This window comes from Sus scrofa, chromosome 17 (genome assembly GCF_054392235.1).
Source record: "Sus scrofa isolate SSC_HxYL_T2T_F1_AM1 chromosome 17, Sscrofa_HxYL_maternal_Yorkshire_Landrace_v2.0, whole genome shotgun sequence".
Classification (NCBI taxonomy): Eukaryota; Metazoa; Chordata; class Mammalia; order Artiodactyla; family Suidae; genus Sus; species Sus scrofa.
Window position 1 is genome coordinate 9,602,967 of NC_139399.1, and position 25,680 is coordinate 9,628,646.

General features: G+C 33.7%; 1 protein-coding gene across 8 annotated transcripts in view; it reads right to left on the minus strand.

Moving 5' to 3' along the window:
- SGCZ (sarcoglycan zeta) overlaps nt 1–25,680 on the minus strand; it is a 1,018,982-nt gene that overhangs the window by 503,407 nt on the left and 489,895 nt on the right. Inside the window, exon 1 of one of the 8 annotated variants that reach the window (XM_021077241.2) lies at nt 12,955–13,094. The gene's annotated coding sequence lies outside the window, so the exon portion shown is untranslated. 8 annotated transcript variants of the gene reach the window in all.

The window sequence follows — 25,680 nt, forward strand, 5'->3', positions numbered from 1 at the left end:
CACCTGCCTTTGAATTGTCCAGCAAATCCTTCCATTGCATCCAAATCCCATGAAGGCCCCCATTACTGAAATGTTTCTGGGGCATAAAAGAAATACTGGCAGCGCAGCCTGTGAAGTTGTAAATGCCCTCTCTGTGGTGGGTAATTGCCACATTGCTGTTTTCATCAGTAACAATCAGGGGATTCTGGGATAACAGAACTCACAAGCAAGGTCTTTAAAAAGCTGTCCTGAAAATGAATTAATACTTTTCATTTTATGATCAAAACTGGTGACCAGCTGCAGTGATTCAGAAAAATGTTAGTGTCCTTTCAACCTAACAATCTTTTGTGTGAGTAATAAACAACAGGTTGAAGGCTATAAAAACAAATTGGAAATAAGATGTCAATTATAACCTATCAGCACACAGATAAATGTGCAAGTATTTTGCTTGGCTTTTTTCCATAGAGAAACCAAAACATATTTATCAGAGTTTGGCACTGAGAAAGAGACCACAAGTCATTTTCTCAATATCTTGATAGAGAGGCAAGAACATATTTTTGCTTTTAAGATTTGCATAAAAAGAATCAAAGTATAAATTTAGGTGTTCTATAGGAAAAAACTCTACAAAAACAGTTGATAGGAGGATGGATAGGTAGACAGGTAATTGCAGTATTATCTTTAATACTCAATTTGCCTGAAATAAGATGTGACATAAATGAAAATTTGAGAGTTTCCAATAATAATTTTTGCACTATTTTTTCTGAATTGAAAATGAGCTGAGGGTAATCCAAAATGTTTGGAAGATACCCGTTCCTAAACCAACCTCACATGATCCCTCTGGTATGTTTAAATTATAAATAAGCCTTCTACAACATTAGAAAAGTGTTCAAATGTGGACTTACAATCTGTACTTACAAGGTATTTATTTAACATACTTCTGAAAGCATCATTTCATGATGCATCTTGTGACACATTAGAAACCAAGCGAGAATAATGTGGGAGAGCACAGCCCCCATAGTCCCTGGTATTATGTTGTCATAAACATAAGACAACTCTAATGTTTATGACAATATAATTCTTTTCACCAGATCACATAAATGTTCAGAGAAATATAGGTGAACTGCTATTTTAAAGCAATATTAATAAAATAGTCTTATTCTATTTTTGAAGTATTAACACTAGCAAAATTTTATAATTCTTTTGTGACACTGAATTGAATATTGCATATGTACACGCAGTTTAGACCACAAAGATACACAAAAATCTATGATTATTCAAGAATAGTAAAAATCAAGGTATTTTGAATTATTCTTATTGAACATTATGCTTAGAACATTTTGTTATCATTTCAGAATGAATAAAAAATGGCCTCTAGAATCAAAGGGCTGGTAACCGAGATAGGTCATAAAAACTAAAAAAAAAAAAAAAAAAAAAAAAAAAAAACAAAAAACGCAACAACAAAAAAAAAGATAGTGAAAACTAATGAAGAATAATTATTAAAATAAATGTTTTTTCCTACATTTAGGGAGCTCAGGTCTCTTAAGGATACATAAAAATAGAATCTGTATATACCTCTTCAAGGAAAATTTGACCTGTGACCCACTAAGCAGCCTAGATTCACTTTCAAATAAACTGTATTTATGCCCATAGGCAGAAATTTTTGTTAGAATCATATTCAGCACCCGAACATATAATTCTTTTCTGCTTAATCACTCCCCTGACTCTACTTGGTTTGGTTGCTTAAAAAACCAATATATCAGGGATTTCTATCTCTGACACTTGAAAGGAAGAAAAAAAAGGCATGATAAAGTGGCTGTGGACTTACTAGATAAAATTTAAAACCTGAAATTCTATGCAGATTTATAATCAGGAATGCCTTCTTAGTTCTGTTTTGAATTTCACAAGCTATTTTAAAATCTAAATTTTGGGAGTTCCCGTTGTGGCGCAGTGGTTAACGAATCCGACTAGGAACCATGAGGTTGCGGGTTCAGTCCCTGCGTTTGCTCAGTGGGTTAATGATCCAGTGTTGCCATGAGCTGTGGTGTAGGTTGCAGACGCAGCTCGGATCCCGCATTGCTGTGGCTCTGGCGTAGGCCGGTGGCTACAGCTCCGATTCGACCCCTAGCCTGGGAACCTCCATATGCCGTGGGAGTGGCCCAAGAAATAGCCAAAAAGACAAAAAAAAAAAAAAAAACAAAAAAAACAAAAAAAAAACTAAATTTTGACCAGTCTTTCCTCTATATGTCTTATAAAAAATAGCCTTTGTCCAGAAACAAAAGTCTGATATGACCATCAGCTGAAATTGTGAGGAAATATGGAGGCACTGTTTTGTCATACAACAGGTTAACACGGAAGGATTTATATGAGGGGGTGAGTGCAAATGCCAGTGTCATGCAGTCTCATTATCATTGCATTCCTTATAATCCACCAAGAAACCAAGACAACAAAGACTGGAAGATCCAGGTATGGGGACAGATTCTTCCCCTTATTACTAATTAAATAATGCATACCAGTTTCCTATGATATTCTGGAAGCAACAGCAATGTTTATGTTTTTGTTACCTAAAAAGTTTATCAAAAGAAGTCATCAGTTCATCCACTCCAGCAGGAATTGCAAAAGTTGTTTGCCTTTGGCAGTTGTGTTAAAGTAATCACAATATGTTCATCATCTGTGAGAACTGCTCCAGCCTGCCTACTATCCAGGCTTTAGAATTAGATAAATGAAAGTCTGTGTTTTCAAATATACTGTAAATGTAAAGTAGCTATAACACATCCAGTGTATTAGATGATTTTAAATATTAATATGTAGAATATTTATTGATAAGTCCCCCTCCAAAAAATCAGAATAGTCTGTACTTCAATTTATATCTAAGACTTAGTTGTATTGCATACTATTACTATAAGTTTACCATTAATCCTTCAAATTGTTATCTTTCAGTGAGCCTGGTAAATAATTATTAGCAATAACAGCATTAAAGTGTTTTTATGTCTTTTGATTTTTAATGTTCTAAGAACCTTCAATAAGGATAAGAACGATCAATTAGATGAATTTGAGACCAACAAAATATCAACAGATGTGAAATACTAAAAGTGTTCATACCTAAGGAAAATGACCCAACTAATATATGAATTGGGGCACATGCTGCAATAAGAGCAACAATAATAATAATAATAGTAATAATAAAATGGTACTCCCAATGCCCCCAAGCCTTCTTTTAAGTCCTTTGCATAGTTTGACTCATTTAACTCTTTAAATAACCCATGTGGAGGGTGATATTCTCATCTCTCATTTTAAAGGAAAAAAACAAAAAAAAAACAAAAAACAACTGAGGTCAAAGGGATCAATAACTTGTCCAAATTTGTATAGCTAGTAAGTGTCAAAGCCGATATTCAAATCCAAGCAACCTAATGGCACAGTTCATGTTCTTAATCTACTGCACTAAAGTGTTAGTGATTAAGACAGGCTGGAGGAAGAGAACGCTGAAGAGAAACAAGTGGTTGGTTTGTATGTGTGTAAAGAAGCCCAGCTTTAGCCCTTTGGCTTCCTCAGTGTCTGGTAGGAGCTGAGGAAAGTGTGCATTCCTTTATCTCTTCTTTAATTCCTCTGAAGTTATACAAGTCATAGGTCCCCTGCACTCCAGATTCAAAGACATGAAGGACTGAGTCATTCATCTATAGAACTTCTATGACCTCTCAATAAATTGAAAAATGAGGATATCTGACAATCATGCAATGTGATGCAGTATTCTGCATGGACTCTTCTGCTTTCCTCAGCTCTGGTATTGCATAATTGGGATTCAACTCTAGGGACTTAATAAAAGTTTCTTATCAGCTGTTAAAATATCTTCTCTTAATAGATAGAATGACATCACTTGATTTTTTATTTTTACTTAGGAAAGGGACAGGCCAAGTTTGAAAGGTTTTATACATTCAATGCTGCCAATTTTTACTGGTGGTCTTGCAATTCTTTGGAAAATCACAATTATAGGCAAGCACAAACACAATTAAATTTCCTCAAGAAGGATTTATCGTGTAACTTTCAATTACAAACTTCAGTTCAGAGTGTCCTTCTGAGATAAGGCCAAGGATTAGAAAGACTATGGTTAAGAAAATAAAAAAAGAAAACTCATAAATTAAGCATGGGCAGTTTATATTCTTAATATTCGACCCTTCATTTTCATTTCTAAGCTGTATTACTACAGATAAATATTTGCATGTAACTGTAGGGATAATAATATGAATAATTTCCAAAAAATAAAAGCAAAAGGAATAAACCTCTTCAAACTAAATGCTTTAATTCTCTGTTAATTTTAAATATACATTGGAGGCCTTTTCCCTCATGTTGCCTAATCCTAGAACAGGTCTTTTCCCAATATAAATAGACTAATATTATGAATTTTTATTTATCTTAGTGTTTTTCTGCCAGTTTTTCTTCTTAATCTCATAAGATAGCATTTCTAAAAGCTGAGGACATATCTAAATTGAAAACAAAGAATATTTTCCAATTTTGGAATAAATATCATAACTGTTAGATACAGACCATCTTTTATTTTGAAAATAAGAGAAGAGCTGTGAGAATAGAAAATGCTGTAGGAATTTTAAAAGCCTCTAGGAGTTTTCTGTGTCTTCAAAATTCCTTGAACAAGTATTGTACTAACTATGCTATTTATTTATTGGTTAATTATAAGCTCATTTTTGAAAACTATTTCATTGAGCTATTTAAAATATGAGACTTTTAAACTTTTCAGTGAACAGGTTATTAGTGATGTGTGATTTCTCAAGCACATAACACTCTATGTCTTAGAATATTTTAGCAAGAGACCTCATAAGGCATTGGATTACAAAATAGTTGTTAATTTTAAAAAATTCATCTATGTAATTATTCTACAATCACCGGTAAATAGCCACACTGTCAAAAAATGATTCCTGGGCTATGAAACAAATCTTAAGAAATTTAAAAGAATAGAAATCATATGGTATGATATAAGCGAGACGGCAGTACAGGATTTTCTAGCATATGTCCTATCCCAGAAACATGAATTTGAACAATTATCCATGAATAAAACTCCTTTCACAAGAGCTAAAGATTCAAGATAAGGAATTTTAGCATCTCAGGGAAGCATGTGAATAATAAAAGATGCATTGGTGCGCATAGGAAAGACAGATTCACATTACCTGCATCATCCCTCCTCAAACCTTAGTCAGTCCAGCATAGAAAGATACACCCTTCACCAAATTTACTGCAGACTCAAGTGCTGGCCTGCCCCAGCCCCAGGACAACTTCTAAAGCCTATAATATGGTGGTATATTAATTGAAACTCTAGCTTAAAAGGTAAAGAACCAAAGTATTAAATATAACTAGAGCTACAATTATTTATTAATGAATAACATACAAAGAGGTAAATTGTGACCTCAAAAATATAAAATATGGGGGGACTACAAGGGCAGAATATTTGTATACAGAGTTAAATTGCTATGAGACTATTATATCTTTAGGATGTCTTATGTAAGCCTCATGGTAACTACAAGGCAAAAATCTATGGTAGATTCAGAAAAAGTAAAGAGAAAGGAGTCAAAACATATACTAGAGAAAATCATTAATTCATAAAGAAAAAGCCAAAAGGAAGAAAGAAGAAAACTATAAGATTGCAAGAAAACAAGTAATAAAATAGCATTAGTCTGTACCGCTCTATCAATAATTACTTTAACGTTGATGAATTAAATTATCCAGTCAAAAGGCATAAAGTGAATGAACAGATTAAAAAACAAGACACAACTACATGCTACCTATAAAAGATTCGCTTTAGCTTTAAAGACACATGTAGGCTCAAAATGAAGGGCTAGAAAACATATTCCATAAATGGAAACAAAAAAGAGCAGAGGTAGCTATACTAACATCACACAAAATAAAATTTAAGTAAAGACTGTAACAAAAGCCAAAGATACTTATACAGTGATAAAGGTGTCAATTCATCAGGAAGAAATAATAATTGTAAATAAATGCACCCAACAATGGAGCATTTAAGTGTATTAATAAGATAATAACATATATGAAGGGAGAAATAGCTGACAATGCAGTGGTAACAGAAAACCCCCAAACCCTAGTTTCAACAATAGAAAGACCATCCAGACAGGAAACCAGGAAGGAACACTGGCCTTGAACTATACCTTAGACCAAACAGACCTAATAGATATAAAAATTTTTTAAATCCTTAGAACTATGTGAAAATGAAAGCACAACTTATCAAAATTTGTGAGTTGCAAAGAAAGCAATGATTAGATGGAATATCTTACATCCTGTTACTTTGCCGAATTTGTTGATCAGTTTATCTTTTCAAAAACCAGCTCTTGGGAGTTCCTGTCGTGGCACAGTGGTTAATGAATCCAACTAGGAACCATGAGGTTGCGGGTTTGATCCCTGGCTTTGCTCAGTGGGTTGAGGATTTGGTGTTGCCGTGAGCTGTGGTGTGGATTACAGACGCGGCTCGGATCCCACGTTGCTGTGGCTCTGGCGTAGGCCAGTGGCTACAGCTCCAATTAGACCCCTGGCCTGGGAATCTCCATATGCTGCAGGAGTGCCTCAAGAAAACGCAAAAAAAAAAAAAAAAAAAAAAAAAAATCTCTTGGTTATATTGATTTTTTTTTCTACTGTTTTTTGAATCTCTATTTTATTGATTTCCTCCCTGATCATTATGATTTCCTTCCTTCTGCTGATTTAGGTTTTGTTTATTCTCTTTCTAATCATTTAGTCAATGGCTTAAGTTGTCAGTTTGATATTTCTCTTCTTTTTTTGAGGAAGGCCTGTATTTCTATGAATTTCCCTCTGAGCACTGCTTTTGTGGCATCCCATAGATTTTGAGTGTTCATTATCATTTGTCTTGAGGTATTTTTTAATTTCTTTCTTGATTTCATCATTGACCCATTGGTTTTTTAGTAGCATGTGGTTCAGTCTCCATGTAGTTGGTTTTTTCTTATTTCTTTTTCTATGGTTGATTTCTACTTTCATGCCATTGTGGTGAGAGAAGATAACTGAAATAATTTCCATACTCTTAAATTTGTTGAGGTTAGCTTTCAGAAATCAGTCACATTTCTATATACTAACAATTAAATATTAGCAAAGGAATACAAAAATACAATGCCTTTTAAAACTGCATGCTGAAAAATCAAATACCTGGAAAAAACTTGACCAAGGAGGTGAAGACTTATATGACAGAACTCTAAACATTAATCAAAGAAATTAAAGAAGATGTAAAGAAATGGAAAGCTATTCCATACTCCTGGGTTGGAAAAATCAATATTGTAAAAATGACCATACTACCCAAAGCAATCTACAGATTCAATGCAATCCCTATAAAATTACCCATGACATTTTTCACAGAACTAGAACAAACAATCCAAACATTTATATGGAACCACAAAAGACCCAGAATTGTCAAAGCAATCCTGAGGAACAAAAACCAAACAGGAGGCATAACTCTCCCAGACTTCAAGAAATATTACAAAGCTATAGTAATCAAGACAGTGTGGTACTGGTACCAAAACAGACAGACAGACCAATGGAACAGAACAGAGAACCCAGAAATAAACCCAGACACCTATGGTCAATTAATCTTTGACAAAGGAGGCAAGAACATAAAATGGGAAGAAGACAGTCTTTTCAGCAAATGGTGCTGGGAAAACTGGACAGCTGCATGTAAATCAATGAAACTAGAACATATCCTCACACCATGCACAAAAATAAACTCAAAATGGCTGAAGATTTAAATATAAGACAAGACACCATCAAACTCCTGGAAGAGAACATAGGCAAAACATTTGCTGATATCAACATAAGAAATTCTGTCTCATGGAAATCCTGTGAAATTAGATTGTTATGATCATTATACAACTACAGATGTGATAAATTCACTTGAGTAATAAAAAAAAAAGAAAAAAAAAAAGAAATACTGTCTCAGGCCAGTCTCCCAACGCAATAGAAATAACAACAAAAATAAACCAATGGGACCAAATCAAACTCACAAGCTTTTGCACAGCAATGGAAACCATAAAAAAAAAAAAAAAAAGACAACTTACAGAATGGGAGAAAATAATTTCAAACGATGCAACAGACAAGGGCTTAATCTCTAAAATATACAAAAAACTTATACAAATCACAGCAAAAAACCAAATAACCCAATTGAAAAATGGGCAAAAGACCTAAAAGACATTTCTCCAAAGATACACAGATGGCCGACAAGCACATGAAAAAATGCTCAACATCCCTGATTATTAGAGAAATGCAAATCAAAACAACTATAAGGTACCACCTCTCACCTGTCAAAATAGCCATCAGTATGTCCACAAATAATAAATGCTGGAGGGGGTATGGAGAAAAGGGAGCCCTCCTACACTGTTGGTGGGAATGTAAGCTGGTACAACCACTAAGGAGAACAGTTTGGAGGTACCTTAGAAAACTGTACATAGAACTTCCATATGACCCCACAATCCCACTCTTGGGCATATATCTGGACAAAACTTTCTTGAAAAAGACACATGCACCCGCATGTTCATTGCAACACTACTCACATCAGCCAAGACATGGAAACAAGGTAAATATCCATCGACAGATGATTGGATTAGGAAGATGTGGTATAAATACACCATGGAATACTACTCAGCCATAAAAAAGAACGAAATAATGCCATTTGCAGCAACATGGATGGAACTAGAGACTCTCATACTGAGTGAAATAAGTCAGAAAGACAAAGACAAATACCATATGATTATTGCTTATATCTGGAATCTAATATAATACACAAATGAAACTTTCCACAGAAAGGAAAATAATGGACATGGAGAACAGTCTTGTGGTTGCCAAGGGGGAGCGGGAAGAGGTGGGAAGTACTGGGAATTTGGGGTTAATAGATGCTTTGGAATGGATAAGCAATGAGATACTGCCGTATAGCACTGGGAACTATATCTAGTCACTTATGATGGAGCATAATAATGTGAGAAAAAAGAATGCATACATGTATCTGTGACTGGGTCACCTTGCTGTACAGTAGAAAATTGACAGAACACTGTAAACCAATAATAATGGAAAAAATAAAAATCATTATAAAATAAAAAAGAAATGAAACATTTTAAATTTTAAAAAAAATCTAGGCTTTTATCTTTGGAGAGTAGAAAAAGAAAATTAAATACAAAGTAAGCAAAAGAAAATAAATAATAAAATACAAGCAGAAATCAGTGAAGGGAAAGAAGGAATCAATAGAGAACACCAAGGAAACTAAAAGCTGGTTCTTTGAAAAGATCAATAAAACTAAAAAGTCTGTAGCCAGGCTAAGAAGAAAAGGGGGAAGAAAGAAATTACTAATATTGGATTTGATAGAGGGGACATTACTACAGATACTACGGAATATACAAATACTCTGTGCCCACAAATTTGACAACTTAGATGAAATCACCAAATACCCTGGAAAATAAACTATTTGCCAAAACTCACACAAGGAGAAACAGACAATGTGAATAGGTCTCTGTTAAGAAAATTAAACCCCTGGGAGTTCCTGTTATGAACAGTGGAAACAAATCCAACTGGCATCCATGAGGATGTGGAATGGATCGCTGGCTCCTCTCAGTGGGTCAGTGATCTGGCTTTGCCACGAGCTGTGGTGTAGGTTGCAGATGTGGCTCAGATCCTGAGTTGCTGTGGCTGTGGCTGCAGCCAGCAGCTGTAGCTCTGATTCAACTCCTCACCTGAGAACTTCCATACACTGCAAGTGTAGCCTTAAATAAAAAGGAAAAAAATTTAAAAAATGAAAGGAAAGGAAAAGAAAGAAAATTAAACCGCAATTAATAAACTTCTGAAACAGCCTCAGGCCCAGAGGGTTCACTGGTGAATTCTACCAAACATTAAAGAATAAATCATACTGATAACCTAGTCTCTTTCAGAATGTAACAACATAAGGTTACTTCCCAACTCAATTTATGAGGCCAGTTATCACATTTAAACCAAAACTAAAGATACTACAATAAAAGAAAAACATAAAATATTTTTGATGCAAAATTCCTCAGCAAAAATTAGAAAATCAAAAAAGTATAAAAAGAATTATATGACACATCCAAGAAGGATTTTCCCCAGCTATGCAAGGCTCACTCAACATTAAGAATATTAATAATAATAATAATATAGTCTATCATATCAATAGCATAAAGATTTGTCTTGTGATATCAGTAGATGCAGAAAAATTATTTGACAAAATCCAACATTCATTTACGGTACAAACTTCAGTAAACTAGGACTACATGGAAACTTCTTCAACTTGCTAAAGAATATCCAGGAAAAAAAAAAAAAACCTATAGATACAATCATACTTGATGGGGAGAAATTAAAAGTTTACCCACCAAGACTAAAAACAAAGAAGGATGTTCCTCTCACCAGTCCTTTTTCATCATTGAACTGGAAGTTCTTGTTAATGCAATGAGGAAATGGAAGGAAATAAAAGGTATATAGACTGGGAAGGAAGACATAAAAATGTCTTTTGTTTTCAGATGACGTTATTGTCTATGCCGAAAATCCAAAAGATTCAACAAAACCTTCCCAGAACTAATAAGCGATTATATAGCAAGGTTTCAGGATAGAAGTTTAGTATACAAAAATTAATCACTCCCCTATATAACAGGCCTACCATTTACTTCTGGCCAACCTCTAAAACTCCTTTAAGACTCTCTTTACTTGATTCTACTGTCTATCTTGCTACTACCAAGAGTTTTTCATTTGTACGGATAGCTTGTGTTATAAATGGTCCACAAAGGATCAGCAATTTTTTTCTATAAAAGGCCAGGAGATAAATATTTTAAGCTTTCTGATGGTATATGTTGCAACTGTTCAACTCTCCTGCTATAAAGAGAAAGCTGTCAGACAACGATGAAAGGGATGAGTGTGGCCATGTTTCAAAAAAACAAAATTGATGAAAACAGTGAGTAGAATTTGGGTCATGGGCTGCAGTTTGTCAACCTATGATCTAGATTACCCACCTCAATCATCCTGGTTACAAATTCTCTGCTCCCACTTTACTCCATCCCAGCATCCCCCTATACTGTGGTTACCCATCATACCACTCATTATACTGCAATGCAAGCATTAACTTAGAGCCTCCCTTCCTTACTGATGGGAAGTGTGTAGACATAAGAGATCACACTTATAGGTACTTAATGTATTTTGGAATTAATGAATGCATACTATACAAAGTAAACAAATAAAAAGTTGAACAAAATAGGAGCCAAGGACTAAATAAGGCCCAATGCAGCCACCACTTGGATATTCTTCAGCTTAAAATTTTGGCAAAGGTAAAGAATAAATAAATAGTATGGTCTCCAAAATGCATGATCTATGGTTTAAAATGTACTTATTTTAACTTTAATGGCATTGATAAGGCAAAAGATAAGAAAATGAAATGTACTGACTATAAAATATCTTTTATTTCCAATCCATTAACTACTTTTAGATACTTTTTATTCTAATTTTATAGAGGTATAGATAATTTACAATATTATATTAGTTTCAAGTGTACAACATAGTGATTAAAAAATTTTATGTATTATATTCCATTTAAAGTTATTATAAATTATTAGCAGTATTTCCTATACTGTACAATGTATCCTTATAGAATTTTATTTTATTTATTTTATTTTATTTTATTTATTTTTTGGCCACATCTGTGGCATATGGAAGTTGCTATTTATTTATTTTTTAATTTTCTTTTTTTTTGGCCACCCCCATGGCATATGGAAATGCCCTGGCCAAGGATCAAATCCAAGGCAGAGCTGCAATCAATGCCGAAGCTGCAGTAACTCAGGATCCTTAACCCACTGCACCAGGTCAGGGAATGAACCTCCACAGAGACAAGCTAGATTGTTAACCCCTGTGCCACATGGGAACTCCAACAGCTTATTTATTTTATACATAGTAATTTGTACCTCTTAATCATCTACCTCTATCTTGCCCTTTCTCCCTTCCCTCTCCCCTCTGGAAACCAATGGTTTGTTCTTTATATAAGCAAATCAGTTTCTGTTTTGTTTTTTTTAATATTCATTCATCTGTTTTATATTTTAGATTCCACATATAAGTGATAAAATGCAATATTTGTCTTTCTCTGTCTGACTTATTTTACTAAACATTAATGCCCTTTAGGTCCATCCATGTTTTTGCAAATGGCAAAAGTTCATTTTTTTTTTAATGCCTGAATAGTATTTGCAGACATAACTACAAATCCATAATTTGTAGATGAACTGCTATGGCTAAACTTAAAGTTTTTTTTGAGAAATAAATATAAATGGTTAATTTATCAAAGAATAAACTGGAATTAAACACAAATAACTAGGTAACTTGGAATTATTAACAAAATGTTCAAAGAAAACAGTAAATGATGTTTCTTGATTTTTTTAAAACCTGAAATCACTACCATTTGTATCTGAAATGCAAACATAAGACTTTTGTTACAGTTGGTCTAAAGGAGTTAATTTTTTCTTCTCTTAGCTAAAGAATAAATAGAAAAGAAAAAGAGTTAGGAAAATTACTAACATCCAAACTAATCAAAACAGTTCATCTTCAAGACTAAATTCTCAGGAGGAAAGAAAAAAAGCCTAATTATATAGCAACAGCTTTCCACAGCTAAATGAAGTAAGTTGTGTATGACCTGGTATATCCCTGAATATGATTCCATCCCTCATACTATAGCTATAAATATATAAAATTGTTTTAAAAATAAAATGTTTACTTTTCAGCAAACAATATTTCCACTGCACAATTTTTATTATCAATAAATGACGTATTATACTAGAACTAACATTTAGCTCTTTATATTGTACAACATATATTTATTTATTTGGAAAAGTCCACTTAGAGGTAGATTATTCATATTACATCTTAAATACATAGAAGATATTTTATAATAAAAACCGCAGACATTAAAGTCATTTAAAAGTGATTACTTACTTCTGTATATTTGTTGCCTTAATTTTCATCATTGTATGTTGCTTTCCTCATTCCCACATATAATATTCAATGTTTCAAAAAATGCGTATCGAGTCCTTATTGTGTGCCAACTACTTGGGCAGGCACTGAGAAGAATATAATGAGTAAAACCAAACATTCTTAGTCCATTTAGGGGAGGGGGAGAGAGACAAAGACAAGGAGAGTGGCCACAACAATAAGGAAAGGAAGGAGGAGAAGAGAAAGAAAAAGAAAGGGCTAGAAAAAGAAAAGGGGACAATATGGACCAGGTTTGTCCCAATGCTTTAAATAGCTGGCCCTCTCAGCAAAATACATAAATATCAGTTTTTCTGACACTGGGAAAAGGGCAACAGAGAACAGTGGTATCTGAGACAACTAAGGCAAACAGGGTGAGCTCTGAGTTCTCTAGCTCACCCCAGAGGGAATTTCCAGGCTTCTACCTAAAGTGGGGTGTGCAAACAGAGTTCATTTTTCCTGCTGAGTTAAGGAGACATGTTTGAGCTCAGGAAGGCCAGTGTGGCTAGAATTTTGGAATAGAGTAGAATGGAAGTAGAAGTTTGTTCCTCATGTCTACAAACTGGTCCTCTTAAATCTTTGGTTGTACTGACCTGTCAAAGAATTGAGAAATCTACTGAGACCAGAGGAGAAAAGGAGCATCAGAAAGAAGAAGGCAGAAAATTCCCAGGGTTCAAACCAAACCTGGAAAATTTTATGTTTCCATCAGACAGAATAAAATATCCTAACATTTGTGACCAAATTAGACCTGGACTAAAGGCTTGTGCAGCCCATAAAAGTAAACCTTAACAATTGAACACAATAATTTAACTGCCTCAGAGGAAAAGTTCCAAAATTATTTAAAGAAATAATGAAAAAAACCTATTGCTCAACAATGCAAATCAGCATACCTCACATTAAATAAAAAATTACAAGATATGAAAAGAAGTAGGATATTATTCCTCTCACCAGGGCAAAAAATCTATTCATAGAAACAGAGCTAGAAATATCACACATATAATTGGTGGACAAAGACATGAAAAAACTAATTTAAATATATTCCATATGTTTGCAAATAGATAAAAAATTGAATGTCATAAGGAAAGACATAGACAATATGATAAAAGATCTAAATTAAACTTTAGCACATACTATAAACAAAATCACCAACAATGCAAATCAGAAGATAATGAAATAGCATCATTTGTATAAAGCGGGCAAAGAAAGAATGCCAGCCCAGAATTCCATAACCAACAGAATTATTTTACAAAAATAAACTGAAAATGCTTTTAGATAAAAATTATTCTAAATAGTTACATTTTAAATTCTAGTTCTGGAAGTTCCCATTGTGGCATGGTGGAAATGAATCCAACTAGTATCTATGAGGATGCAGGTTCAATCCCTGGCCTTGCTCAGTGGGTAGGGGATCCAGCGTTGCCCTGAGCTGCGATGTAGGTCTCAGACATAGCTCAGATACAGCATGGCTGTGGCTGTGGCTGTGGCTGTGGCTGTGGTATAGGCTGGCAGCTTCAGCTCCTTTTCCGCCCCTAGCCTGGGAACTTCTGTACACCACAGGTGTCGGCTCTAAAAAGCACACAAACATTAATAAATAAATTATACTTTTATATTTTCTGTAGTTTTAGGCGTTTTAAGAACTACATTATTACAGCTGGTACATAAAATTCATTCTTGTGACCAAAAACTGCTGCTCATCAACATTAGCCAGGCATGATTTGCAAACTTTTATTTCCTTGGAAATAATGATAAATATGTCAAGATTCTACATGACTATTTACTCCATTTTTATCAGCTATTCCCAATATCTGCATCCTCACAAGGCAAAACTGTGCAAGGTAGCTGCACAGAATGCCTGGTTTGAAATAAGCTACCTAGCTTTAGAATACTAAAACTAATTAGTTAAGCTTTAAATAAATTATTGTGTGAAACTAGATAAATCAAATACATCTGTTTAATGGAAAGAACCATTTCCAGTTTTACTCTGCTTGTATTTTATACATACACACTCCAATTCTCATGTCCTATGGTTGGGATATTACGCAACCATTAGGACAATAAGTTCATTGACCATATTTTTTTAAAACCAAAAAAATACATAATCTCTTTAAAAAATACAAACTCAGGATAAAGAAGCCACTATCTGTCTGGACAGGTTCCCAGTTCAGATCACTCTGAAAGTATTAAGAATCACAGTTCAGTGTCTAGATACTTAGATGGCAACACAACAATGGGAGGAAAAATTATGTATACGTGCATGTGTAACTTGGTCCCCATGCTGTACAGTGGGGAAAAAAAAGAATCATGGTTCAGGGAATAAAATTAAGGTACAGGGACTAAAATGAAGATGGCCTTTGGATGACAAAGGATTTCAATAGGTATTTCAGAGGGAATAGTTTAAGCTATAAGTTTAGATAGCTAATACTGTTAAGTATGTAAAAGTCCTACATACTTTAATAGTCATAATAATATTAATTCATAATAGTAATGACTTTAATATCCATAATAACACAAAAGAAACCTGCGGCACAGAGCAAATAAGAAATCTGCCCAGATATAATAACATGTTAAATTCAACCTTCAACACTAGGCAGTTTGATTTCAGTGCCCATATGTACAAGACATAATATCCTGATGCTTAAATACTCATGGAAAAGGCAGAAAAGGCTGAAAAAATCTCCAATCCATTTGTTTGACTAAGAAATGGAAAATACAATAGGAAATAAAGGAAAACATGATAAGAATAGGAAAGAGGCTAGGGTTATACTATGGGAAACTTTTCATTTTACACTGCAATCTTGTACTTAATTTGTTTGATGTAAAAAAATAATTAAAGGTCAGTGCTAACTCTCAGGTGCTGATAAAAATTTAGGGGTTATATACTTCGTACATAAAATTTCACTAAATACACACACATTACATAATGCACATTATAATTCAAAATTTTAAAACATGGCATATCTTTTAAAAGAGAAAGACATGTCTTTTAGCACATATACTATTTTATCTTACAGATTCAGTTTTTAATCTAGGCAAGCCACTTCTGAGTCTTGAATTTCAGTGCTTAAATCCTAATTGATTGATTCAAATGTGAAAAAGGCCAGGTTCAGTACTGCTTACCATTTTATCCATAACTGCACAGATGACATTAGCTGGCAAGTGGTGAAGGTCAACACTTCTGATTCTGTGGTTGGAATTCATAATGATTGCGGTATGATAGAAGATAAGAAAATCATGCTATTTAATTCAACAGAACCAAGTACCAAATAATTCTATAAAGGAAAAAAGCAAGTTGTTGTGCAAATCTATGATGAAAAATGACTACATGTTAGGGATTATGACAAAAAACAGATCATGAGTGTCTCAAAATCAGAAACCTGAATGACTCAGCAAGGTATGCTTAAATTCCATAAATAAATATTGTGTTTATAGTGTAATTCATAATAATAACTGCTTACAATTATCTATTTAATCTATTTAATACCTAACGTGTCAAGAGTTGAGTTAAAAATAAGAAACAACTGACATTAACTTATCCTAGGTGGTACCAACTACTCAAAAGCATTTAGACGACTTTAAGGATTTCGGAATAACTTAAGATTCAAAAGGAAGATATATAACAGGAATTTAACAATTGGAAAAATAAATAACCAAATACCTAATAACTAAAAATAATAAACATAGTTATTTATGGCAACTCCCATGGCATGCAGAAGTCATGTCCCCCAGGGCAGGGATCAAACCCTTGGCACAGCAGTGACCCAAGCCACAGCAGACAATGCTGGATCATTTAACCACTAAGCCACCAGGGAACTATGAAAATAACTAATTTTTCTTCTAAAATGTCATGAATTTATCCTAGGAAATAAAAAAAAAAATATGGATTCTTTCTTACCATTAAATAGAAATAAAATGTAAATGACTTCTTTCCAAATATACCAAGTAAGTTTTTCTTAAACATTAGAAAATGAGTTTACATTATCTCTAGTCAAGATTTTCTTTTTTCATTTTCAAATGATAACAGGTGCTTTTCTCTCCTCTACTTTGACAATTTTAGGTCAGAAAAATATACTATAACAGAACAATAGACTATAAATACACAATGCTTTACTTTTTTTTTTTTTTTTTTTTTTTTTTTTTGTCTTTTGGCCATTTCTTGGGCCGCTCTCCCGGCATATGGAGTTCCCAGGCTAGGGGTTGAATCAGAGCTGTAGCCACCGGCCTACACCAGAGCCACAGCAACGCGGGATCCAAGCCGCGTCTGCAACCTACACCACAGCTCATGGCAACACCGTATCCTTAACCCACTGAGCAAGGCCAGGGATCGAACCCTCAACCTCATGGTTCCTAGTTGGATTCATTATCCACTGTGCCACGACGGGAACTCCCAATGCTTTACTTTTTTGATAAATATCCATTGTTTCATTCTACTTTCAGAGAGGCTGATAAGAAGGAAAGCATTACCATTCTTGTACAGAACCACAAAAAAATGTTAAAAATTCAGTTATTTTATTAAATTTAAAATTTTTTTAAATCTAAGATGAAGTATTTTTTACATTTTAACATCTCTAAAGTCATAACAGGTTTCTTCTCACAATGAATGATATTCTATGGTTTTTTTAGTAGTGGTTTTCCTTTCTCAGTGATATATAAAAAAATATGTGTAGTATAGAGTCTTAGAGATGATGAAATACAACGTATCACTACAAATGGATAACTTAAGTGATTTTCCTATTGGTAGACTCTCAATTGTATTGCTTCTTAAGCTTTTGAAAATGAGTCTTCACTTCTAACTAAATGAAAGTCTAAGTGTACTCACTCCCATCATAGGATAGTTTAACTTAGAGTTTTATGGCTTCTTAAATGATGTCTTGCCCCAATCTACTAAATACTCTAGGTTTGTTTTATTGAGTGTTAACCACACTGGATAAATAAAGAGTCAGGGTAACCAACAACAGCAGAATACACATTTTACTTAAGTTCATAAGGAATGTTCACCAAGATAGAAAACATGCTGGGCTACAAAACACAACAAACTTAAAAGACTAGAAATCTCATTGTTTGTGTTCAGACTACAATCAAATCAATGACATCACCAACAGAAAGATAACTAGAACACACCAAATGAAATATAAATTAAACTGCATGCTTCTAAATAACACATGATTCAAATAAGAAATCTTAAAGTTAAAAATCTTTTAAGCTAAAAAAGGAAAATACACTATCAAGATTGTATGAGATGCAGACAAAGCAGTGCTTAGATGGAAATTTATAGCTGTGAAAGCATATATTAGAAATGAAGAAATATCTAAAATCAAAAATTTATGCTTCCAAATTAGGATAGCAGAAAATGAAGAGAAAATTAAACCTGGAGTTCCCATTGTGCTTCAGCGGTTAGCAAATCTGACTAGCATCCATGAGGACATGGGTTCGATCCCTGGCCCCGTTTAGTAGGTTAAGGATCCGCCGTTGCCATGAGCTGTGGTGTAGGTCACAGATGCGGCTCAGATCCCAAGTTGCTGTGGCTTTGGTGTAGACTGGCAGCTACAGCTCTGATAGGATCTCTAGCCTGGGAACCTCCATATGCCGCAGGTGCAGTCCTAAAAAGACAAAAAGATCAAAAAGAAAGAAAGAAAATTAAATCTAAAGGAAGCAGAAGAAAGGACATAATAACAAGAACAAGAGCAGAATAATAATAATAATAATAATAAAAAGTCCACAGGAAAAAAATCAATGACACCAAGAGATTTATCACTTTAAATTTTCTTGTATTATCTTTTAATTTTTATTTTATACTGGAGTATAGCTGAATTACAACATTGTGTTATTTTAAGGTTTACAACAAAGTGATTCAGTTATACATATACATATATCTAATCTTGTTCAGATTTTTTCTTTTAAAAGAATCAGTAACACTGATAAGTATCTAGCCAGGCTAATTAAATAAGAGAAAAGACCCAGTTGCTAATTCAGAAGTAAAAGGAAGAAGACATTACAGATTCCATGGACATTAAAGGGATAATCAAGAAATGTTATGAACAACTCTATACCCACAAAGTTGATAACATAGATGAAATGGATAAATTCCTTGGGACGAAACTACTTGCTAAAACTCACACAAAAAGATAGACAACCTGAATAAGTTTCTATTTATTAAGGAAATTACATCACAATATATTAACTTCCCAAACAGAAATTCCTCAGAGGCCCAGAAGTTTCACTGGTAAATTCTATTGAACATTTAAAGGACAAATCATACTAATTCTCTAGTTTTTTCCAGAATATAGCAGCAGAAGAAGTACCTCCTAGCTCAATTTATGAGGCTGTTATTATACTAACACCAAAATGAGACAAAGATATTACAAACAAAGAAAATAACACAACAGTATTTCTTATGATGCAAAAATACACAATCAAATATTAAAGGCAATAGTCTGCATCTATTAACCCAAGCTCCCAATCAAATATTAGAAAATCAAATTCAAAAGTATATAAAAACCAGTATAAACCAAAACCAAATGGAATTTATCCCAGCTATGTAAAACTGGTTCAACATTTTAAAAATTAATATAATCCATCAAATCAATAGCTTAAAGAAGATACATTCACATGATGATATCAATAGATGCAGAAAAAGTATTTGACAATCCAACACCCATTTGTGATGAAAACTCTCAGAACACTAAAAATAGAGGTGAGCTCCTCAGCTTAATAAAGAATAACTACAAAAAACTTATACCTATCATCACACCTAAAGGTGAGAAACTTGAAATTTTCTCATTAAGATCAGGAAGGTTAGGATGGTCCGCTCACCTGTCCTTTTCAACACTGTCCTGGAAGTATTTGTTAATGCAATGAGGAAAGGAAAGGAAATAAAAGATAAACAGATTGGGAAGGAAGATATACCACTGTCTGTTCTCAGATGACATGATTGTCTTTGGAGAAAATCCAAAAGATTTAACCTAAAATCTCTTGGAACTAATAAGTGACTACAGCAAGTCTGCAGGATACAAAATTAATGTGCAAAAATCAATTGTTTCCCTATATATTAACAATGAACAAGTGAAATTTGAAATTAAAAACCTATCATTTACATTTGCATTTCCCAAAATGAAATACTTAGGGTACATCTAACAAAATATTTATAAGATCTAATTAACAAAACTATAAAACTCTGATGAGAGAAATCAAAGAAAAACTAAATTAATGGAGAGATAGCCCATGTTCATGGAGAGAAAGATACAATAATGTCAAGATGTCAGCTCTTCCCAATTTGATTTATAGAGTCAATGATATTCTAAAAAAAAACCCAAAAAACAAACAAAAAAACCCAAGTTATTTATTGATATTTGCAAGCTAATTCTAAAGGTTATATAGAGAAGCAGAAGTCCCAGAATAGCTAATATAATACTGAAGAACAAATTTGGAGGACTGATGCTACCCAACTTCAAGACTTAATACAAAGCTACAATAATCAAACAATGCGTTATTGACTAAAGAATAGAAAAAAATAGGTGAAAAAAATAGAGAAGTAAGCCCTTATAAATAAAGTTGACTGGTATTTGACAGAGAAGCAAAGGCAATACAATGAAGCAAAAATAGTTTTTCAATAAATGGTGCTGAAAAAACTGTACTTCTGCATGGAAAAAAATCTAAATACAGACCTTACACCTCTCACAAAAAGTAATTAAAAATGCATCATAGACCCAAATATAAAATGCAAAACCATAAAACTCCTAGAAGACAACTTAGGAGAAAATCTAAATGGCCTTGTTTATGGCAATGATTTTTTGGATATAACACCAAAGATAAGATCCATGAAATAATCACTAGGTTGGGCTTAATTTAAATTAATAACACTGCTCTGTGAAAGACATTATCAAAAGAATTAGAAGACAAGACACTGGAAGTAAACATTTGCAAAGATACATCTGATAAAGAACTGTTACCCAAAATATAGAAAGAATTCCCAAATCTCAACAAGAAAACAAACAATCTGGTTAAGAAACAAGTTGAAGACCTTACCAGAAACCACACCTAAGAAGATATATAGATGGCAAACGAAAAAGTGTTCCACATGATGTCACGAAGGAAATGAAAATTAAAACATCAATGAGATAATATTACACATTTTGGACATTAGAATGTCCAAAAGCCAGGCCACTGACTTCACACAGTGGAGATTAAGTGGAAAAGCAGAAACTCTCACATGTTGCTGGTGGTAATGCAAAATGGTACAGGCATTTTAGAAGACAATTTGGCAGTTACTTATAAAACTAAACTGATTCTTTCCATATTATCTAGCAATCGTGGTCCTTGATATTTACCCAAAGGAGTTGAAAACGTGTGTCCACACAAAAACTTGCAGAGAGATGTTTAAAGCAGCTTTATTCATAATTGTTAAAACCCGGAAGGTACCAAGATGCCCTTCAGGAGGTGACTGGATAAACTGTAGTACATCCAGATAAAAGAATATTATTCAGCACTAAAAAGAAATAAGCTATCAAGCCATGAAAAGACAGAGAGGAAATCTAAATGAATAGTGCTAAGTGAAAGAAGCCAATATTAAAAGGCTCTATGATTCCAAATATATGACATTTTAAAAATGGCAAAACTATAGAGACACCAAAAAGATCGGTGGTTACCAGGCAGAGGCATGAGGGTTAACAGGCAGAGTGGATTTCTGGGGCAATGAAAATAATATGCATGATATTGTAGTGACAGATACATGCCATTGTACATTTGCCTAACCCATAGAATGTACAATAGCAGGAGTGAAACTTAAGAAAAACTGTTGCCTTTGGGTGATAATGATATGTCAATGTAGGTTCACTCTTTGTAAAAATGTACCTTTCTGGTAATGAATAGGGGAAGCTATTTGAATGAACTGGGGAGCCAAAGGGTTTATGGGCTCTGTAACTCCTCTCATTTTTTATTTTTAACTTAAAAATTAAAAAAAAAATTTAAGTTAAAAATTTTAGCACAGGTAGTAAGAAAGAACTTAATATGTAGACACATTTAGGTTTATTAAATCTCATTTCATATAACTTAAAAAAACTTAAAAGGGAGTTCCCATCGTGGCTCAGCAGAAACAAATCCAACTAGGAACCATGAGGTTGCAGGTTTGATCCCTGGCCTCTCCCAGTGGGTTGAGGATCTGGCATGGCTGTGAGCTGTGGTGTAGGTCGCAGACGTGGCTTGAATCTGGCGTTGCTGTGGTTGTGGCGTAGGCTGGCAGCTGTAGCTCTGATTAGGCCCCTAGCCTGGGAACCTCCATATGCCACAGGTTCAGCCCTAAAAAGCAATAAACAAATAAATAAATGATTTTAAGAAGAATTTAACAATTATTTCTATACTCTTCCTCACTGTCTCTCAAAGAGCCTTGGGATCTTATAGTTAGCTAATGCTCTTAGAACTGTTGGGAGTTTGCTAACTAACTGCCTTGGAGCATACATTCTACAAATATGGGGATAATACTGTTGTAACTATGCTAAATCTTCCAAGAAGGAAATTAAGTGATTTATTTGTTGTTGCTGTTACACTAATTGTTTGCAAATGACAGTCTATGAATACTCATGTGATAAGTCTTACAGTTTGTTTCGATGGTCAGTCATAATCCCTCAAATTTCCTCGTTAATGAAACCTAATATTATGTTATAATGAAGTTCTATTTTTATTGTTGTAAACATGGAACTTACAGATAAATTTACTATGCAACAAAAATGCCTTTGATAGCAAACATTAATGCATTGTCTTAATGGGCTTAATCAGAGTGTCTTTGGTAAAAGAAATGACTGCATCAGTCCCACCTTAAAAATCTCTCAACAAGTTAATAAATTCACCTTAATAAACTAAGAAAAATGAAATCCAATCTCCTTGCTGTGTAAAAGAAATTCTAAACTATTAGTCTCTGGCTACCTCTTCATCTTCTCATTTCATTCTCCCCCTTACCCACTGCTCTGTAGCCACCTGCTCCTGCTGATTTTTTATTATTATTATTATTATTTGCTTTTTAGGGCTGCACATGTGGCATATGGAAGTTTCCAGGCTTGGAGTCAAATTGGCTGCCAGCCACAACCACAGCCACAGCAAGCTGATCCCAGCCTCATCTGAGACCCACACCACAACTTACACCAATGCTGGATCCTTAACCTACTAAGGAAGGCCAGGGATTGAACCCGAATCCTCACGGATACTGGTCAGGTTTGTAACCCACTGAGCCACAGTAGGAATTCTCTCCTGCTGAACACAACCAGTATTCTCCATCTCAAAGCCTTGATGTTGCTTTGTCTCATAAGCTCTGTCCACAGAAAACCTCATGACTCTCCTCCTCTTATATTTCACTCTTAAATCTTACTGAATAGCACTACATCTATGAGCCATTCTCTACTTATGCTATTTAAAATAGTACCTTTTCTTACAAACCTAGCTTTGTTTCTCTTCATAACATTAATCACTAACTGGTAGTATGTCACTCATTTACTGTCTATCCTACTAGAATGCTACTCCATGAGGGTGAGAACTTAAGCCATTCCATTTACTGTTTTCAGCTCCTGGAATTGTGTTTGGTTCACAGGAGGTGTGCAGTTGTAATATACTGCACAGGCTGACTCAGTGTGGGAATATAATTACAAAAGTAATTGCTTTCCCCATTCACACTTTGTGATTGTCTAACTTTAAGACAACCAGGTACAAAAGTCTTGGCAGTAGGTTAAAGGCGCATGAGTGATTTCCTTCTCTCACTAAGATACCATAGCAAATGGATAGTTGTTTTGCAACTAAGCAATAATTTTACCACATATAGACACTGCATAAACATTATTTTCTTGGGAAAAATGTACTTTTTTCATTTTTGGCTACATCTACAGCATGTGGAAGTTCCTGGGCCAGTGACTGAACCTGCACCACAGCAGTGACCGAACTGCTGCAGTGATAATGCCAGATCCTCAACATATTGTGTCACAAAGGAACTCAAAAAATATACTTCTAAAGCAGTAATTTTCTCACAAATTATGAGGAAAATTGGTTCTGATTGTACATGCTCAATGCACTATTATTTTCAATTATACAATATGTCCATTTTTATATAATTTAAATAGCAATCTGAAAATTCATAAATGATGTGAAACAAATTTATGTCATATAAAAATCAGAACCATTACATTATTGTCAGCACACCAATTTCCTTATTTATGAATACATTACTACATCATTTTAAGGTTATTCAAATTTGTATCTCTTATTTTTATGAATTAGGTTGATTTATTGAATTATATTTCTTACTTAGAAAACAAACTTTTTTTTCTGGTGGATTGAAAAAAGTCTACAAAACATTCCAACAAATAAAACTGTAGAATAACTTTTAAGATTTAATATAAAGAATGTAACTAATTGACAGGTTGAGATTTTTTTCAGACTCCCTAAAAAAAAAAAAAGAAAAATAAGACAGGTTAACAAAGCATATCAGGTATGAAGTATTGCAAAGAAAAGAAAAATAATCCAATCATCCGTCATACCCTGTTGGCAGCTGGTCCTTGTCATTTCAGTAGACAGCACAGCCTTCAATGAAACACGTGTGGAGGAGGGTGTTCTGTTTTCTGTTCTGGCTGTAATGGCTGGTCATCTGTTTAAATATGCAGTGGCATTTCCAATGTAATTAAATTTCTAATTATACATCCAAACTTTGTCTATGTATTGGCATGTATAATGAATTATGATTTATAATTGTTAAAAGCCATTCATTTGAAATCCGTGGGGCAAGCCTCCAGCATCTTGACTGTGCCATGAGATTCATTTCTTTTAGAGATTATTTAAACTACATTAATTGTGCTTAAGTTTAAATATTATAAGGTTGATACCACTGGAGAAGGAAAATTGAAGCTTCAAATAATATTGATATTGGCTATTTGTATATTCTTTGAAAAAGCTGTTATTTGTACCAAGAACAATTAAAATAATGAGTGCATATGAATTAAGGAAAGTTTCGAATAGTTATACAGTGTCTCAAGAGGACATTTTCAGTTATACAGCAAGAAGGATAAAAAAATGTGTTAATTACTCCTGAGAAATGGATACAATTGAAAGTTTAGCTTGAGCTATTAACACATGTTTAAGGTATAACTAGAAATGAAAAGACAGACAATTTTTCTAAATTAACAACTTTTAAACTTTTTAGTCCCATAGTTTCTGGTATTGGCAGAACCCTTTTATATGCAAATCTAAACTTATACATAGGGTAACCCATATCGATAGTGAATAGCATTGCTATTCACTGTAATGCTCCAGTAAGGCCACGCTCATTTTTAAGAGCTGAAATTTGATGGGCTGGGGCATTATTCCAATTAATCACTTCCTATATCATATAATTTGTTAAATATATTGGATATCACTCCTAGCTATACTTATATTTATGTCATTATGAATGTCTATTGCATATATGACTAGATGATGCAAATTAAAATGAATTATTTAATTTATAGAAACTTCCGTTTAAATATTATAGATTATCAAACAGGTATTTTTAAAAACTGACACATTAATAAAACAATACTTTCAATGAATATTCATTAAACAATTATAGAGCATTCATTAAAGTAAAAAGCATTTATCTAGTTTACCTCCCAAACCACTATCCTAGAATTTATAGAAGCATGCTTTGGGCGTAGCTGTTACACTAATTAACTTTGAAGATGTTAATCC